At 38.6% G+C, this 13603-nt stretch overlaps 1 protein-coding gene across 1 annotated transcript in view; it reads right to left on the minus strand.

Annotated features, from left to right (window-relative positions):
• Window positions 1–1464: 1464 nt before the first annotated feature.
• The window catches only part of MACROD2 (mono-ADP ribosylhydrolase 2), a 1059851-nt gene continuing 1047712 nt past the window's right edge, over window positions 1465–13603 (minus strand). Inside the window, exon 18 of the mRNA XM_087716844.1 lies at window positions 1465–6706. The gene's annotated coding sequence lies outside the window, so the exon portion shown is untranslated. The remainder of the gene's footprint in view (window positions 6707–13603) is intronic.

A 13603-nucleotide genomic window follows, 5' to 3' on the forward strand; every position in this document is an offset into this window, starting at 1 on the left:
TGTTGTCAAGCAGATAATATGGCTGAGCCTATTTTTGTGGTTAGTTTATAGTGTTTTGTTCTCAGCTGCTATTTCATATTATTTCTGTTTTAGATGTGGTTGTTTTATTATTTTCACTCTATTTTAATTGTTGACCGCCCACAGTCATGTATTTGAGATGGGAGGCCATAGAAATGAATGCCTTAAATAAATAAATACATAAATACATTCATAAGGCCTTTTATAGCTAGTTATTAAGCATAAAAAGTTTCATTCTCACATACCAAACATACCAAATTACCTATTTGGGAACTGGAGCTGAATCTTTCTATCTCAAGTGATTGGAGACACACACACACACGTACCCACACACTACATGACTGTGGGGATATTGCTACAGTTGAGAGGATCAGTTATAACTTTTTTCAGGGCCATTGTAGCTGTGAATAGTAACTAAACAGATGATAGTAAGCTGAGGACTACCTCAGGGAAATATGGTAATATTTTGGTCCACTTTCCGATGAGCCCAATGTCACCAGTATTATAGGGCTAGTATAATCAATTGGCATAGCTAAAATTGCCTTCAAAAATAAGTGGTTTGCTTTTTCCTTGTTTCTTCTATAAATTTCTGTCACAGTTCCAAATATCATCCAAAATTAAATCAGAGTCCAAGGCTGTATAGGGGCCACTTACAGTACTTAGTGCATTGGAAGGGGTACCCTTTATCTGAAACTACTTGGGTGAAAAGCTGGAACCTAAAAGTGGAGAAGTTAGTAAAACAATTCCATGATAAGTTTCCTGATAAGCCAAAGGGTCCCCCTGGAGAGCCAGGGGGAGAGGTGGTTAATTTTGTTATGTTAACCCTTATGTTATTCTCTTTTCGAGAAACGTTTTTCTTCTGAGGAGAGGCCGCCTGTCAGGCCTGCAGCCGGTTCCTTTTAGGATCTTTGGCTGTCACACTAATATTCTTTTCTACTATGCTTTTCATTAGTGGGGAATTGGGGGGGGTAGTAAGGAGTAGAATGTGTTGTTGTCAAAATTTAAAAAAATCCTTTCTAGAAACCAAAGTCATCTTTTGTTCTCTACACCTCTGAGCCTGACTGGAACTGGATGGGTGGAACTGCCAGCATGGCAGTGGAAGATTGGACCATGTGATGGACTTGTGAGTGTGGGGGCAAGATCCTGAACTTTTAACTGAGTGGGAAAGCCCGGGAAGCTTTCAGATTTGGGTTTTCACAGATGTGCCAACATGTCTCTGTTAATAAATTGGAACTTTGAGGAATACTTTGCCTTGGACTCTGATTTAATTGTGGATGATATTTGGAACCCTGACAATTTCATTATTTCTCCAATGTTTGTATCATGTACAGGATCATCTTATGCATGCACCCTTTGTTTCTTCCAGGAAATCTCAGTAAACTGTAGATTTCATATTCAATAGTCTACGCAACACTCATTTTGCAAATATGACAAACATGCGAATAATTCAGTTTCAAGGTTTATTCTTATTTTGCTTTTAACAAACATTTTAGTATGAAGGCATTGTTTGTTAGAATTTTTAGTTAGGCATGGCATAGACAAAAGGAAAAAAAAACAGATTCATCAGCAAGTCCAGCATTTAAATGACAGATTAACAAAAGAGCCTCATATTAACCCTATGTAGAAGTCTGTATTATGTCTTAGAAGATATTTTGCAAGCAATGTACTAACTACAGTTATTTGCATTGAAGTAAAAACGTATTTTTGATCAAGAAAATTACATTTTTCCTGACTTTCTTTATATCACAAATGTCACAAAAAACCCTATTTCCCAAGAAAATATATCCAATGTATTTGGCTAACTTTGTCATTTTAAAAGCAAAGCAGACATGCGCTGCATATAGAGACAATGTGTTTTGTTCAAATCAAGTGTGTAGACTGAACAATGTTAATTCATAAAAGAGAGGGGGGGAGTCATTGTTTGGGAGAAGAAATACAATTAGCTGCATTGAACAATATATTGCCTAATATTAATTGAAAATAATCAGTTGCCTGCTCTGTATGTTTTTATGAAAAAGAGGTGAGTCTGGTACCAGAAGAATTGCTACAGCAGAACATCAATGTAGAAAGAGGACATTAAACACAGGTATCTCAAAATAATGCAAAGTTTCCCCTGTGGGGGCAGACCTTTCATCTCAATGCTCAAAGCATTGTGAAAGTGGCTGTGGAGGACAGGTGGAGAGTCTGTACTCTTTAACTGCCTGTAAATTTGTGTTGTTAATATAAAAATCCACATTATTCAGAATGTACTGTCCAGGCATACATAAATGGTAACAAAACTGATTCTAATTGCTTTTAGAGTGAGTCTGGGTAGGACTAGTCAAGAAGAAGTTAAGTGAATAGTACCATATTATTATCTATCTGGTTGGTTGTATGCAAGCAACCTTCTCCAAGCCTAGACTTCTGAGTGAGAAAAGTAATAATTTATATAGTCATGTTGGAAATCAGACAATTGAGATGTTATCGGACCTTTTCACCTTCATAGTCCAAGAGTCCTCTCTTTACTTCATTCTTGGTGATAGCATAGTGAGGTAAAGCATTTAGATCCAAGGGAAGCATCACTTTCAATGAGAACCAAAATGAAAATGTTAAGAACAGTGAAGAAGTCAGAAAAGACGGCTATGATCGGATATAGGAAAATGTCTACTGATCAGAATATTTTGCTCACACATTTTTTTTCTGAGATCATTCAGATTTAGTCAAAGTTTCAGTTGCTTTCTGTGCTTATTTCTCTAACTCTCTTCTTGCTTCATTAATACCCTCCTTTTTGCTCCTTTCTAAAACTTAAATACAACAATGCTTAAGGAGATTGGGGAGCGAAAAGGCAAATTATGATGATGCATTATGAGATCACATTTTAATTTTTAGGAATAAGTAATATCTTTCAGTTGGTGTCATTTCCAAGAACAGACGAAAAAATATTAATACATTCCTTGCATTTTTTTGGAGAGGAAGGGAGGAAACCTTTAGAGTTGGTCCATATTCCTTGTAGACCTCAAAATTTTAGGGTTGGGAGAAATAATCTGCCAGGAATGATGGAGATTTACTGCCACCCAATGCAGATAAATACCCAGTAAAAAGAGCCAGTGATCAACTCAGTAGGAAAAAACTACCTATCTCAGTACAGTCCACTTAAAGTAGGGGATCAATTCGAGGACTTGCTGTGCATCCTTTATGTGCAAATAGCCAAAGGCACATTTGCTAAAGAACATCCATTATCTGAAAAAAGCGGACCCTGCACTTGCAAGAAAAAAAGAAAAGGAAGGAAAAAACAACTCCCTATTGTCTAATAGATGATAGAAACAGAAGAAGGATAGCCAAACCCCCAACCTCCTGTTTTAAGGGTTTCTCTAGTATCTAATGCTCAAACAAGTTCAACTCAGAATCCATAAGCTTGTTCCCATGTAGCACAAGTTGCAAGAAAACAAGAATTTAATTAATGCACATATGGTTTACCTAACTACACACAGGCCCTATGAGAACATCATGAACTCAGTCTGAAACCCGTCTGTTGTATTCACGCATTTCAATGCAAGTAAGCCCCCTCAACCCAGGGAGGCATAGTTAGCAGGAATAACCTTGCCACTTTCCTGTTTGAAGTGTTTAATCTTGGCTTCATGCTTTGCTATCGCACCCCAAAGCAAGGTGTTCTGGGCACAGATGTGAAGCGGTGAAGAAAGTCATTTGAACTACCCGAATATATTTATTGGGATTACAGGGCCATTAGGTCTCTGTAACTGTTTACTTCTTGGAACACAATTCTAAAGGCAAACTTTTGCTGCAATGTTTATTTTAGAAATCCTTATAGATTGTACCAGATTGGAGTGGGAGTCTCACAGAGATATAAACATTACAAGGTGGCCAGAATTTTCCATTTCTCTCTTCCGCCACCAACAGAGGTTGCCCCCCCCCCTTACTCTAGCAGCAATTTGGGGCCTCTTTCTTGGCATTCCCGGGAGCAACCATGTGACCATGCAACATTTTATGACCGTGTCTCATAAAATTCCAGAAGTGGGATAGAAAAGTCTTCTTCACTTCAAAGTGCTCAGTGATGCTGAAAGCATGCCTGAAGTATTAAAAGATCAAAACAAGCTAGAAAAGACCTCTTGGCCACCTTGTAAAGTTTATACAAGCTCAATACTTCTGTCTCGCCTTGCAATTTTTTTTTTGATAAAATAATGAAGGATTTCTTTCCCAAATTTGCATGCAGAGGAATCCAGACTACAATTTTAAACCCCACCATCATGTACCATGTATTGCAGTCATTTTTTTTAAAAAAAATCTGTATCTATGCATGACTCCAATTGGGCAAGGAGAGCCCTGCAATGAAGGTTGCCTCACTTGTTTTGATTTTGTTGCTTTTGTTGAATTGTAATAATGCATGTTGGATGTCTAACTAAGTCTTTGAATTACAGTAAACTGAAGCTCAGTGGCAATGAGAACTAGAGGGAAATAGGGACAGTCAAGCAGGAAGAGAGAAGAAAAGAGGCACATGTGCTCCATGGATAAAAGGGGGACTAAATATACATTCTTAGTAAGCATATCAAAAATATCAGATGGTACTGATATAAGTGTAACCAAACATTTTATATATTTCATTGAAATCTAAATTCATATTAATCTGGATGATACTGTGCTTATGTGGTAACTAAAAGGAATCTTCCAGGTCACCAATGTAAATGAATGGTTCAAAAAGAGAAGAGAAATTAATAGTTGAAAGTATCATATTTTTAGAACGTGGTGGTTTTTGAATACATAAATATTGCTTATAAGGCAAGAAAGCTGTAAGTATCTATTTGAAACCAATTTTCATTTTTTTGATCTTTCTACAAATTACATATCATGAACCAATTCATATTTGGGTATGCTAGTGTAAGCATAAACAATGGTTACTATTTATCTGAGATTTGTGTTGGAGATATTTACAAATAAGCCAAGGCTGGTAAATTTCAGCTTCCTTTCATGTGCGTATACCTTTGTTATATTTGAAATTGTTTTTAAAAGTTTGAAAGATGGTACATATGCATAATTACGCAAAGCCAGCATCTCATAACACAGAAAAACCTTCCTGTAATTGTTTTTAACAGCAGTTGGAAACTAGTTTACAGAATATCAAGCCTTGGACCCATGCTGAGTGTTCTTTCAATCTTGCAAGTAGGGTATCAGTTTAATTTACAATGTAGTTGAAAAATGAATGTAAAATTTTGTTTTTTTTCATTTGAGCCCAGCATTTGCTAGCAAAACAGATGACATATGGTACAACATTCATCATCAATATCTGTTAATTGCATTTTATGTATTTAAAAAGTGTGCCTATGCAGTTGAAAATATAACAAGAGTAGGCATAAAATTGTTAAAGCCCAAGTCATATTATACCATGTGCGAGATACAGAGTATCTGCAAATCCTCTTATCCAGAGGGCACTGGAATTAATAGGTACTTTAGACATGTCCAAATACTCCAGAGGTGCTCACCTATTAGTCGGCAATGCAATACTGAGCTGTGGAGAAATACCACTAGGATAGATAAAAGGTTTCATGCCATGAGTAGATTTGCAAGGAATTGGCTAATTGGGGATATTGTTTGTCCTATTTAAAAAAATCTAACCCATTAGACATACTCCACATCTTGGGGTACTTACAAGCAGGAAAAAGAAATCCATGTCCTGGTTTTGGGGGGCAAAGAAAGTTATTCTCCTGAACATGGATGACCCTTTCTTCGAGACTGTGACTCTTATTCATTGAGAGATGTATTTTCCATAACACATGTTTGCATTCTGTCTGTGGACAACGTAGTTATTCTCCTGGGTCTGAGTTAAAACAGTCTGAGGGCTAATTCAAATGTCATTAGCTCTGATCTGGAGATGGCTGAATAGCACTTTGTGTGAGGGCAACTCTGTGCAGGAGTTATAATCTATATTTAGTTTGATTATGGACATTCTCCATTTGGAATTGCCTTTCAGCCTCTAGTTTGCATAGAGAATCTCTGCATGGGGTATCAGCCATGTGACTGGAATTGCTTTTGCCAGTCCCCGATGGAAAGGTTGTAATTTTGACATTAGTAACCCTCAAAACTTTATTCACAGTAACATGCCTATTCACCCTTAATTCTTGTAGTTATACTAGCTTTAGGAAAAGTCAACCAAGCTGAAATGTTTATGTGCTAGCATTGGCAAGTTGACTTTACCCACAGATCAAAGGATACTGGTACTGCCAGCATCTTAACTTGATGGGAGTAATGACAGATGTAAGCGCTTTGTGAACACTCCAAAGAAATCCTCAGACTCTTGAAGGACAATGCTTAAAACATCCTTTGCCTATGTTGCCTTGAAGAGGAATTGCAACTGAGCGAGAGTACTTAGAAGCTAAGAATATATACGCAGAAGAATGGGGCCTTAAAATTTCAAAAGGAAAGGCAGAACAGATAGGAATGAGGCAAAGAAATCTAAACCAAGACTCTACAACCCATAGTAGAAAAGCATCATGTCATCTACCAAACCAACTGAACAGAAGAAGAGAAACAAATATAAAGAATCAGTCAAATCCCTTAATTGCCCTGCCCTCCCCTCCCCCTCCCTATTTTGCACTCCATGGTGTGCTGCTGTCTGTTAGTCAGAATGTCATCACATAATGCACTAGTGACTGCAGATCTTCGGTCACTTCCTGCTTTCTTCTGTCGTCATGGTCTTCTGGAGAGGGAGAGAGAAAAAAGGAGCCGATGGTGTAAACATTATCTAGAACATTTTTCACTGCAGAGGGAATAATGAAGGTATCTCGATTGTATTCTCCTTGTTTCTGGGTTTTCTAGTAGGAGATGACCATGCTGAGCCTAAAGGGAGGGTTCAAATGCGTCATATATCTTGAGTCCCTCCATGCCTGGAAAAGATCTAAGTCCAGCCCACCTTGAATGCCTTCTTAATTCCCACTCATCTTCCTTGACTGTTAGTAGCTCAGACTTTTGTAGAGAGCTTAATCTTGCAATAAATCTTTAAATTTGAACTATCCAAATGCCCTGATTTCCCCAGCACTTGACATTTTCTGAGATTTCCATTTTTAGGGAACATGTGCAGAAAATGCTGTGTGTTGTTGTTGTTGTTGTTGTTACTATTATTATTATTAACTTTATTGGATTCTGTGCATTCTGCTTCAACAACATTCGTTAATTTGAAGAATTTTAAGACTTGGGAAATTGAGCATGAATGCTTTGTCATAGGTTTTCCAATTTTAAAGTGGACATGTCTGTATGTACATAATAAAAATATTCATGAAAAACAAAACCAGAGGCCAAATCTTTGAAAAAATATCAGTGAAAAACATGTTCCCCAGTGTCAGGTGAACTTCATATCAAAGCAGAGGTAGGGAAGCATTTCAGATTTGGACATTTCTACAAGTAATCAGGAGGAGTTATTAAGAAGTGATATGTCTGTAAAATAATATGTTATATGCTTATATTCCTTAAAGGTAATAACAATAGCAATAGCATTTAGACTCATATACCAGCCCTCTAAGCAGTTTACAGAGTCAACCTATTGCCCCCAACAATCTGGCTCCTCATTTTACCCCATCTCGGAAGAATGGAAGACTGAGTCACCTTTAATATAAGTTTGTTTATTGTACAAGATATATAAATGATTAATAACTATGGCCAACTATCAATCGAATATGGATTTATTCTTCAGAATGTAATTATATAACTAATGAGCTTGGAATCATGTAAGAAGCCCTACTTCATCTTTCAATCATTGGCTTTCATAAAGATTGTCCAACTTGCATAACAGAAAACCATGTTCTACACCTGGAACATATGCTACTTTCCTCAGCTTTTCTATGAAGAAAGGGAGCCAGATCAAATAGCTCATATTAAAATGAAAGAAAAAGAAAGGAAGGAAGGAAGGAGGGAGGGAAGGAGGAAGGAAGGGCTTTCCTACCCTTTCTGATGAACGCCAGCTAAGTAGATGGAACAGTGGGACATCAGTTCAAAACTGTGAGTAATTAATTGCAATCAGGATTGCAATTCATTTATAAATATAGATATTTATGGATGTAGGTGTTCATCTTACCATAAGACAAGAATGGTACGGTGGCAAAACTCAGGTAGCTAACTCAGCATTTAAAAAAACACACCTTATTTGATATCTAAAGTTAAAACCACTGGGATTATCATGCAATATTGAGATGCATTCTGAGGAATATTGTGGCAGAAGCCACAGTCTTTCTTCCCCTAATCACAGAGGAATTAAAATTTAATTCATACATCTAAAGTAATATTTAGCAGCTTTTAATAATCTAAGAAAAAAATGATTGTGTACTGTGTCTTACAACTGATGTAACAATTTTTTATGGTAGAAAGTCTTTGCCCAGAGTAACAGGTACAGTACTCTTTTGATACATCTGAAAGTTTCTAGCAGCCAAAAGTTTAAATGTTTAAGGTTGGGAGGGAGCTAAGGAGGGAGAAATCTGCTAAACATCACATAATAATATATAAATGTTAATTAGAGGAGGGTTTTTAAATGGCTGATCCAATTAGTGTCTGCTTAAAGTTCCCTGAATGCAGAGAAAAGCTTTTTGATCAAGGCGATAACATCAGACTCTGTGAAAGGTCTCGGAATGAAAGAGATTCTTTGTTCTGACACTTTCCCATCTTTTTGGGCGCTCCCCCTCCCCCTCCCAATCAGATCTGCTGTCATACCTGAAAGCAAGAAGAAGTCCTTCATCTCCCTCTCTTCCCCCACCTCCCCTTTCTTTCCCATGTCATTATCTTTTTTTATATAACTGGTAAGCAATTACACTGCTTCATATCCTGCTATCTACCTTTCTTCTCCCACTGCATTGGTTGAATCTCGGTAATTATCCATATTACCTCTGTATTTCCCCACGGTCTTGTTTTATGTAAATTTACCAAGAGTCGCATCCAGTCGCTTCCGCTGTACCAGCAGAAGATGCCTATCGGGGGATGAGGACATGGATGTATTTGTTCTTGGTTTACGATTGTAGAGCAAAGTTCCACGTGATATTTTGTGCAGAGAAACATAAGGATAAAACTCTGCCATTACAACTCTAAAAAATGAATAGCTAAGAACCTTCTAGCACAAGAGTGATCCTTGGAATCTTGTTTAAACCAGGAGAGAAATGCTACCAGTTTGGACTGGTTCGCCCAAACTGGTAATAAAAAAATGCTACTGGTTCGGGCGAACCGGCAGTTCCAACTATCAGCTGTGCAACAATCAGCTGTGTCTTGGAATTTTTATTCGCTAGAAAACAGGAAATCCTTTGCAGACTCAGAAAAGACTTCTTAATCCTCCTTTTTCAATGCTGCATAGTAGCGCTTGTGGTACGCATGCACGCATAGTGCACATGCAAAGTGCACACCCAGCAGTGGTGGGATACGACCAGCACGTCCTGGTACGGGCGTACCGGTGCCTGCTGGGAGCACCAGGTACCATTCTGGTATGGTGCTTCAGAGGGCGCACCCACTCTCCTGCACTCCTTACCTGTATTTGAGCTGTTCGGGGCTTCCGCGCACATGCACGGAGTGTACGGCACCTGTGCAATGCTCCACTGAGCAGCTGGAGCATCGCAGAGGTGTTGTGGGCAGTAAGTACGGCATTCATGTGGTGGACGCCCAGCCCCGTTGCACCGTACCGGTTGCACCGGGATCCGGAACCCACCACTGACACGCAGCAAACCAGTAGAAAAGCGAACCGGTAGCAGACTTCAGAGCATTTCAACCTTGGTTTAAACCCAGAGTTTTTCAAAGGCATGATGGCTGAGCAACACTGGGCAAGTTCCACCCAACTGCAGCTACCTTGCGAGCAGAAGATGCTTATTCTGGTACACTTTAAGTTCTTTCCTTCTGCAGTCCTGTATAATCCTTCACTCTGCACCAAAGCATCACTAGATAGATTGATACTCAACAGTAGCATACAGGGCGGGGCATAACCTTTTCCTAGGGGGTCACAGCAACACTTGTAATAACAACACAAATAATTCATACACCATTCGAAAGCCCATCAAAAACTGAGTTTATTGACACGATTTAATAGTCAGTATGACTACCACTAGCCCTTCGAACAGCATTCAAACGAGGTGGATAAGAACACAACAAATCTTCAAACAGTTCCGTTCGATTTTCCAGATTTTTCAACACAGTTTCCAAATTCATTCTCAAAGTTTCAACCGAAACAAATTTAACATTTAATAGCTCATTCAATTCAGTTTTTTATGGGCTTTAAAATGAGGTGTCGCGGAAGTTGTAAACTGCTGTCGATCTTGCTGTGACCCCCTAGGAAAAGGTTATGCCCCGCCCTGGAAAATCTGGAAAATCAAACGGAACTGTTTGAAGATTTGTTGTGTTCTTATCCACCTCGTTTGAATGCTGTTCGAAGGGCTAATGGTGGTCATACTGACTATTAAATCGTGTCAATAAACTCAGTTTTTGATGGGCTTTCGAATGGTGTATGAATTATTTGTGTTGTTATTACAAGTGTTGCTGTGACCCCCTAGGAAAAGGTTATGCCCCGCCCTGTACACGGACAATTTTTAAAGACATTTTGAGGAAAGGTTGCATCCAAGCTTTGCTTTTTCTCCCTATTTGGTTTGTGTAGACATTTGACCATTGATGAATGTGACCCACTATATTATAGTTTGTTATCTACCATCTCCCTTTCTCTCTCATCTATCATTTATCATTGCACACACATACACATTCTTAAATTAGCTTTCCTTTAAGAAAAATCTACACACGGTTGATAACATAACATAAAATATGGATGCCACCATAATCATAGCCAGACATTATATTAAGTCTTAAGACTGCAGGTTTCCATAAAGGCACCTGAAAGTAAATCAGTAATTGAGTGAAGCTTCCACTCCTATAGATAAGGATTGGTATGTAAGGCAATTTTCGCTTGCTATTTGGCAGTAAGAAATCAGTTTTCATTATAATCTCTGTCAGTTTTGAGTACGGTGATATTTCAAACCCTAAATATATCCTCCCCTTCATAATATATACTTGAGATAGTGAGGTACAGGAGCAGAGTAAAGATGAAATTTACTCTTTCATCTTTAGAAGCCCCAAATGAAGGCTTTCATCTTCAGCAACTCAGAGTTTCAGGCCTTACTTCTCAGAGCGCCTTGCAAAAACCCAACTGGGTTAGTTAGGACAGCGATCAACAAGTTATTACTGGTGGCACTACTTTATTTCGTATAAAACCTCCCAGCCCACCAATCTGGGAATTTGGAAAAGCTGCCCTAAATCTTCCAGTTGTAGAATATGGATTTAGAATAGAATAACAGAGTTGGAAGGGACTTTGGAGGTCTTCCAGTCAAACCCGCTGCTTAGGCAGGAAACTCTACACCACTTCAGACAAATGGTTATCCAGCATCTTCTTAAAAACTTCCAGGGTTGGAGCATTCACAACTTGTTCTAACTGTCAGGAAATTTCTCCTTAGTTGCTTCTCTCCTTGATTTGTTTCCATCCATTTCTTCTTGTTCTACCCTTGGAAAATAGTTTGATTCCCTCTTGTTTGTGGCAGCCTCTGAGATATCGGAAAACTGCTAGCATGTCACCCCTAGTCCTTCTGTTTATTAAACTAGACATACCCAGTTCCTGCAACCGTTCTTCATATGTTTTAGTCTCCAGTCCCCTAATCATCTTTGTTGCTCTTCTCTGTGCTCTTTCTAGAGTCTCCACATCTATTTTACATTGTGGCAACCAAAACTGAATGCAGTAATTCCAAGTGTGGTATATGCATTACTTCACCCCAAACCACCAAAGAAGAAAGATAGCGTTTCCATTCAGATAAAAACAATTTATAGAAACCAATTATATTTTTCTCACCAGTGGAGGTAATAAACTTTGAAACTATGTCTAAAATGTCAAGCACATGGCAGCTTAATTTTTTAGTAATGCTGGAGTAAGGAGGGAGGGAAGGAGAGAGAGAGAGAAAGAAAGCATGAATTAGACTGTGACACAGAAGAGAAGAATTTCAAATGCAGCATTTTAATTTGGTGTGTCCTTTTTTTTTCCCTTGACAACTTTTTAAATGGAGGCTGTTGCAGCTCGTATTTCTCTCTCCCATCTGCAGCATTGCAGTATATTGTCAATATGCTGGCAAGGACAAAGAGGTACACACAGTAATAAGACATTTTAAAATCTCTGTGACAGAACTGCCACTGTTACAAAGCTTCTATATTTGGTTTGGAGAGACATGAAATCCCATTATAGGTGTAAATAGCTCATCTTGGTGGTATATGATACCGGCATCAAGTAATCAGCACTGGTAAAGAAATGAAATGTATTTGTGATTCTGTTTGATCTATCTTGGGTAGGGATTTCAGAATTGGATTTTATAATTAGGATGTGACAGGGAATTGGGTTTTTTCAGGTCTTGGTTTCTGTCTACCAAGGAATCAAGCTCCTTATGTCTATGACCATATTGGTGTGTTCTCTTTCATTTCTCATGTAATCAAACTCTGCAATTGCTTATAAGTTCAGTTTCTATGGAGCAGAATAGTTCAGTACTTAGAAGTGGCATTTGGCAATGTTCAGCCAAGGGCATGAAATTCTCAGAACATATATCGATCGCTTCTGGAATATAGATTTCAAAGAGCCAAGCCTAATTCCAGCTAGTAGAAATGGCTGATTTTCTATAGTTCTATAGTAGAATCAGTGATCTCTAGTCATCTCCTGCCCCAACACCTGCTATAGACCACATCGGATATTATAAGGATCAGATATATAAAATGTAGCACTTATTTGTGCACAGGAAGGGGATGTTCTCTGTTGGCTGTTGACAGAATTGGTAAGAGTAAGTCTTCTGCAGTTTGGCTTCCTCTATTCCTCCTTCCTCATTGACCCCTTGGCAATTGGGCCTGGTTGAAAAAGAAAGCAAGAGGCTCCATGTTCTCATCTGTAGACAATCCTTGACCTCATCAAGTGACTACTATTTGAAGAAAATACTGTCAGACCATTTTTCGAGTTGAGTCATGAAAATAAGCACTCTGGACAATGCACTTGAGATGGAGAATGGTTTCTTTGACAGCATAATGGACTGTAAAGTTCTCAAAGGTGCCCGCAAAATCAGAACATTGAGAGAAGTAATGTTTATAGTGAAAGTAGGCTTTGATTGTAGGGTGTGTTGATATGTTGATCTCACATGTTTTTGCCCTGAGGGTCGTGTGAAGCAGAGGTGGGTTCCTACGAGTTCGCACCTATTCGGTAGAACCGGTTCGTCAAATCTACCGAACCGGTTAGAAGAGGTTCCACCAGTGGACCCAGAAAACAGGCCACACCTACAGAAGAGGTTCCAAATTTTTTTGAAACCAACCACTGGTCCTTGGATATAATTATTCTACACTATAATGCTCATATTTATAAAACTCAGTGCCTACTGCGTTTGTGATGCAATCAGAACATTGCGTGTGTTGAAGTTGTTTTAACGCAAACTAAAGATGCTTTTTAAAAAACAAGTTTACATCCTATTCTTATGGATGCCAGTGCTGTGTGTGAGGTAATTTAAGGTGGTTCTGACAAGTGTTGTCGGCATCTTCATATCCGGTCACATGGGCGGCAAGTCACTCCCAT

Source organism: Thamnophis sirtalis, unplaced genomic scaffold, assembly GCF_051295495.1.
Source record: "Thamnophis sirtalis isolate CommonGarterSnake01/CBP01778 unplaced genomic scaffold, rThaSir2_p1.2 scaffold_5, whole genome shotgun sequence".
NCBI lineage: Eukaryota > Metazoa > Chordata > Lepidosauria > Squamata > Natricidae > Thamnophis > Thamnophis sirtalis.